Source organism: Brassica oleracea, chromosome C6 (assembly GCF_000695525.1).
Source record: "Brassica oleracea var. oleracea cultivar TO1000 chromosome C6, BOL, whole genome shotgun sequence".
Lineage (NCBI taxonomy): Eukaryota > Viridiplantae > Streptophyta > Magnoliopsida > Brassicales > Brassicaceae > Brassica > Brassica oleracea.
The window spans coordinates 8770148-8777119 of record NC_027753.1 but is presented as its reverse complement, the minus strand read 5'-3'; the positions used below and the strand labels follow the sequence as shown (position 1 = coordinate 8777119).

The 6972-nt window shown below is 39.9% G+C and overlaps 1 long non-coding RNA gene across 1 annotated transcript; it reads left to right on the top strand.

Annotated features, from left to right (window-relative positions):
- Positions 1–139: 139 nt before the first annotated feature.
- On the top strand, positions 140–1415 carry LOC106299166. Its single transcript, XR_001261697.1, has 2 exons — positions 140–431; positions 1210–1415. It is a non-coding gene; the product is annotated as an uncharacterized LOC106299166 (long non-coding RNA).
- The last annotated feature ends 5557 nt before the right edge of the window (positions 1416–6972 follow it).

Sequence of the window (6972 nt, the reverse complement as noted above, 5' to 3'; positions counted from 1 at the left end):
GGAAATCGTCGCCACCGCAGCTCCGCCGCCGGACCACCGTCCGCCGCCGCAGCTCCGCCGTCGCCGCCGGTGACCGACACCGGTGACTCGCCGGCGACTCGCCAACTCGGCCGAGTCGAGCCGGTGAGTCAACTCGGTTGACTCGGTTAACCGATTGGTTAGCCGGTTTAAATTGATTTCAATTCGGTTAGGTTAAACCGGTCGGTTAAAATCAATTGGAAATCGGTTAGGATAAACCGGATTAATTAATTTATTAATTAATTAATTAATTAATTAAATAATTGATCTTTGACCAGTGGGTTGACTTTTCCGTAAATACCCGTTTTAAACCGTTCGAAAGGCGTTCTGACTCGAAATTTCGATCTGATTTCAGATTTGGAGTCCATTTGAGCAGCTGGAGTTCATATATACCACTTCTCTTCATTGCTAAGGTGAGGGCTACTCCGTTAAATCCCGAGCTAGTTTAGTACTACCATTATGGAAAGTTTAGTTTCGAAACATGGATCCGTCTCTTTGAATCGAGTCTGTTTGAGAGTCTTGGTTGTTCGTTATTGATATTGATTGTTAAACCGGAAATATGATAATAGAGGATTCAACGGTTGATTGAAATGATTGCTGCTAAAAACTGTTAATTATATATATGTATATATGTTAGTCCATGTGTTGAGATTGCGGGGTGCATAGGTATCTGCACTAGGCCGCGGAATTTGCGGGGTACAGAGACGTTTGTACTAGGCCGTGTGATTGCGGGGGCACATGACGTCTGTGCTAGCTACGCCTTGTTTGAGAGATCGCGGGGTACGGAGATATCTGTACTAGGCCGTGTGTTTAGCGGGGTACAAAGACGTTTGTACTAGGCTGCATTGTTTGAGATTGCGGGGTGCAGAGATTTCTGCACTAGGCCGTGGATTTGCGGAGGGTACAGAGTGGACTACTGTACTTACGACGCTTGTAGAATTATATTTATAGATATATATCCTTATGAAGGAAATGCGGTATGATATCATCGCATTGGTTGTAGCATGTCTAGTCCTCTAGACATATGTTGATTGTTTTGTGTGGTGTAATCGACACCGTGTTTGTTTCATGCTAGAGCTAGGCCTACATTTTAGTAGTGCTATGAACTGAGTCAGTGGTTTGCGGATTAGCATCCCATACCTCACTGGGCGATTCCCCTGTCGCTCACCCCTCCTTCTTTCCCCCTTTCAGGTGAGACCGACGAGCAGAAGTGATTATACCGGACCGGTGCTTTTGGGCTTTTACTACTATTGGGCTTTTGGGCATCTATCTTTTTATCGCTTTTATCGTTATCGGGCCTCTAGGCCTTTGGGCTTTTATCGTTTATGTTATTTCGTATTTCGGACTCTCGGTTTATGTCGTACTTTATGTTTCAGATTTTATTTTATATTATGGAATTCAAGCGTGGATGTGGACTTTCAAATATTTATATATGGACATTTCAGATATTTGTACTTATCGAATTATTTTTACTATTTCGAAAGTGACGGGTGTCACATTTTGGTATCAGAGCTATTTACTTATCGTAACATTTTATTATGTAAATCGGGGTGTCACAACATTATTCTAGAACTAACAAGAATTGCATGTATTTTATATAATAAAATAAAGTGGGAAAGATAATTTATGAATTATCCATTTTATGCTATGTTGTTGTAGCTTATCTTTTTAATCAAAGAAGATGGATAATTCCCTCCATCATTTGTAGGTAAGAAAGTTAAAGTTAATGAAAAAAGGTTTGTGTTTCAAAAAAAAAATGGGAAAGATAATTTATGAATTATTTTCATATATCCTTAATATTTTTTTTTTACTTTTCCATATTTTATTGCTATTTATTTTGATTTAATATTTTGTGTGTTTTTGGTTTCTTTAAAAACCAAGAAAATATCATTTTTTTTCATGTATGACAAGTTATCATGTGTTTTTCAAAATTTTGATACATCTATTTTCCAATTTACTGATAAACATATTTATATTTGCAAGTTAGACAAATCTTGTTGAAACAATTCACAAACGTAAAATTTAATATTTAAATAACAACAAAATTATAAAGTTGTAAATATACAACAAATTTATGATTAAGATGATTTGAAAGCCTTTTGAATTGTGATATTTATAAAATCAAAATTAATAAATGGACATATAAAATCTCACAAATAATATAGAAAACATTTATTAGTAAAAATTAATATAATTAAGATGATTATTTTGTAGTATTAATTTTCAATTATATAGTATAGAAATGATATTAGTTTCACCTAAAAGGATTTTTAGTTGAATGTTTTTCATCAATTAAAAACAAGATTTGTTAATTCTGTAAATTATGCAAACGTAATGGTAATACATTTTAGGTTGACTGATTGTAATTAAGTGTTTATCGCCAATCAACTGATATTAATTAAATAGATTTTCTGATTTAAAGGTATTAAATTTTAAAACAAATTTAAAATACGAATACAAATTTATAAATTATTATTGATAGTCATTAATTAAATTTTTGAAAAAATATTTAAATATATATCTTAAAAATAATAAGTAACTAAATGCAAGACTTTACTGAGTACAATACATATGAATCTTATAATAAGCGACCTCTCGAATAATCACATAATGAATTCATAGCCAACATAAAAAATTTGAGTATTTTTCCTTTTAATTAGTTAATCAGATACATAATCAAATATTCGTTAGTTTTCTTTTCAAAAAGCAAGATGATCAAATTGAGAACATATTCAGTTACGAATATTGTTAGAGATGAATTGAATCTCTCGACATGTTCTTCTAATAAAGTGACCTCGGCCCATTATCTCGGATTGTCGGCCCTCTGCCTCAGAAACGGCTAGGGCTTTACGCCGGCTTAAGGGTATAATCGCAAGAGGTTCGAATATATAAGGAGAGGAACTGATTTGAGGAAGGGGTATTGTAAAAACCCGTTAAAAAAAAAAAAAAAAAGAGAATGTTCGAGTATTTTGGTGGTGGTCGAGTCTTAGGCGATAAGGATCGATCGAGAAGCTTTGAAGTACGAGGTGGGTGAAGAAGTGATCGTGGGTGAACTATGATTCGAATAAGTTGCTCGACCATAGTTAGAAGATGTCTTAGTTTGATGTGAAGGACGTTTTGGAAGCATCACATTTTTGGAAGCACGACGGTTTAGAAGCTCGACATTTTGGAAGAATGACGTTTCTTCAGCACGAAGTTTCCCGCGAAACTTCGTATCAGCGGAATATTATTTCGAAGACATTGGAAGCATGATGGGAGTTAAGCAGGACGGGAAGCAAGCACGACGAGATCGAAGCACGACGGGAAAACTCGAAATTAGACGAAAACCCTAATTTCGGTATTATGAAGCTTTTGATGAAGCCGAAAGATCAGGAAATATTTACTGCCAAGGTCAGAATTCAGATTGGAGTTTATTAAAACTATTCAACGCATCAGGACGGGAGCAGAAAAATATTCGGGGTTAATCGCGGATCAGAAAATTGCCGGAAGGACCGAAATCAGGCGAATTGACTAAGAAGCTCGAGGTGGCTCGTTGCATTGGTTCAGAACGTGGTGTCAACTGTCCAGTAAGCTGAGTGTCTCCAGAAGCTCGAGGTGTCACCGTGCATGGAAGCTGTACATGCAGCCTGACAAGTAGAAGCACGAGGTGTCTTCGCGCATGCAACCGAAGCATGATGATCGACATGTGTGTGCTGCTGTGGCGCCTTGCATGAGCTCTAGTCATGCAGCCTGACATCTGGGAGGAGTGGTGGCGTCCTGCATGTGTCCTGGACATGCAGCCAGCCATGTGGAGCATATGGTGCCGCCGCGCATACGTCCGGAGCCATGCGAAGCGACACACGGGCTGCCACCAACCTGAAGCTGATTGGTTGCTGTCTTCTATAAATAGCCCACTACCCCAGCTCATTTCATCACATCCAGACCTGTCCAAACCACCTTAAAAACGTGAGAGAAAAGTAGAAAAAGAAAGCAAGAGTTTCCGATCTATTTCGAGAATTTTAGAGAGGTTGCAAGGTCAGTTCTCTACTGATTTCGAGTCAGCGCCTAGGGACGGTTTCTGTCCAACTGAATTCGTCCAAGGCAGTCAGTATCTTTGATGGTCAAGCGGAAGTGCTGTCCGGAGTTAGTTCAGGTCCACGAGTCCAGATCAGTCCATCCAGGCCTGTCAGTTTCTTCATGGTTAAGCCGAGGTTCTATCCAAGTCAAGTCCAGTCCAGTCCAGTCAAGTCGTCCCACGGGTTTTGGCCAAGTCCTCTCCGATCAACCAGCTGCTTCTCGCCTAGAACACTGGGAGTTGGTTTGTTTGAGTTCCACTTGGAACTTATGGAAAATCGAGTATTCATATAGAGTAGAATGCTCACACTGTTGCATGATAGAGTCCTTAGGGTTATTTATTAAACCGGACTCAGTTTAGCACGGGCTATGCTGAGATGAAATTGAATTAAAACTGAGATAATAACCTGACTAGGACTAAGATGATCGATTATAGTTGAATTGAGATTAAGATGAGATGCATGTCTTGATTATTTACTACTTGGTTGATTAGTTATGGATTAGACATGCCTTAGTGATGATTGCTTGGTAGTGATTATTGTTTGTGCAGGGATTGTGGTAACGATGTTGTCTAGGGGATCTTTGGCCATATAGGCCGATCTCCTGGTTGTGATGTTGATACTACGGGTCCTATGCCATATAGGCTGGATTACGAGTATTGGTTGATATTGTCGTAGACTCCTATATATTGTTTAGTTTTGGGTTGGAGTCTTGTCCCTTAGGTCTTCCCTAGGGATAATTGTGTCGAGTGTGTGTTATGCCGACAGCAGGTGCGAAACCCGCCCATGCTAGGCATGTTTTGGGATGGACTAGTGTTTCCTCGCCCTCGTACCTAGCGGGTTAAAGGAAACCCCTTATTCGCTGGATCGGGAAGACTCAGACGAACGGGATCATGTCCTATGGCTGAGTATTACACGACGGTGTAATGTGGCAGTGACCCGAAAGACTGTGGGCTGTCGCGCGGTGACCCGAAGGACTGTGGGCTATCGCGCGGTGACCCGAAGGACTGTGGGCCGCGGTCGGTTGAAAGTTCCTTCTTCTGGCCTCTGTGGTAGGAAGATAGGATATTGTCGATAGAGAGGATGAACACGAAGTCACCAGGGCCCAGGTTAGAGTGTTGTGTTAGTGTGTCGTAGAGGGTTATGGAACACGAAGTCATTCATCTTTTTTTATCTCTCCTTCCTTTGCACTTTCTCTAATCTGAAAAGTGTGTCTGAAAATTCCAAAGGGAAAATAGTTACGGGGAAGATGGTTTCCGCACGTCTAGTTGAATGTCCGGAATCGCCGGAATTTGTATGTACGAAGCTGATTCCGGAGATGATGTTTGCGGCGGGGGAGGAACCAGTCGGCGTAAGGGTGCTTACATATCAATCATCAGGAGCTATAAAACGGATATTAAATACGTTAGAAGCGGAGGAAGTTGAAATTATAAGGCGATCTGCATTTGGAAAAATAATCGATATCGCCGACAAACCGGTTTTTTCTGGGCGGTTTGCTCGGTACATGTTGTCGAGGCAGCTTAAAACCAAAAAGAAGCACGAAGTATGGTTTCGGTTTGCCGGTAAGCCGGTAAGGTTTTCTCTCCGAGAATTTGCAATTGTGACTGGCTTACCATGTGGAAAGTTTCCGAGGAGATCAAAGTTGAAGCTTAAACAAACTATTTCAGAAAAGCCTTATTGGCCGTCTTTATTTGGCAAAAGTGATTATTTGACAGTCGCAACTATTATCAAGATGCTGCGGAGGAAAACTGTGAAGGATAGAGATATCCGCATAAAGTTTGCTTGCTTGTCGATCTTGGAATCTGTCTTCCTGCCTACAAGCTTGAAGATGAAGATATGTCGAGAACATGCTGAAGCAATCGAAGATATAGAAGAGTTTTTTTCTTATCCTTGGGGAAGAATGGCTTTTGACATGCTTATGTGCAGCATAAAAGAACGAGATGAGGTTGCGCTGACTAAAAATACGATTGCTATTAAAGGATTTGCCCTCGCTTTGCAGCTCGTAATGGTTGAGGCTGTCCCTTCGCTTACAGAAGTCGTCCAGGAGAGTTGTTCGTCGTCTGAATCTGATAGCGAAGATGATGTCCTAGATCCGAGATGGGCCAAGAAACAAACTCTTAGTCCAGCACATGCGAGAAACGTTGACAAGAAAAGTCATGTAAGCAGTTCCTCTAAACTTTATCTATAGGTCAGATAGTTGGTAATATCGAGAGTGTATCTGTTTGTTGTTTGCTGTTTGTTTTTCTAATAAGTGCATATTATTAAATAAGTCGTGTGAATATATTCCTGGTTTGAAGAATTGATGATCTAATGTTCTTTAATTATGGAAGTTGATTTTTTAGCAATATAATTTATAAGTTATATATTGTGCTCAGGTGGTTGTACGAAGCATTTTATCTCAAGATTCGGATCGCCCTGTCGACGAGGCATCGGTACTTTGGTCAGACGAAGAGGAGGATGAAACCGTTGACAACATGGTTGAACTGATTAATTCAAACTATACTTTTGTACATTCTATGTTTGTTGGGGGTGTTACGAAAATGGAGGTTGATCATATGAGAGAAAATTCAAAACCAGCAATGAAGACTAAGGAATCAAAGCAACACTCCTCAAGTACTGTGGATATTGACCCTGGTTTTGTTGGTTCGCTTGTCATAGAACATATAAAACCTCACGTTGCTGTTATGGAGTTGAAGTTGAACCAGACATCTAGAAGGATAGATTCAATCGAGTCTTACTTAACTGGATATCTAGAGTCGCTAATGGGAAAGTTCAAAGAAGAAATGCTGCAAACCATTACTTCAATGGTTATTACTTACTTGGGAAAGGGGCATTCTGCAGCACCTCATGATCCACACCTCAACCCACCTGAAACACATAATTTCGTGTCTGGGAATCTCCC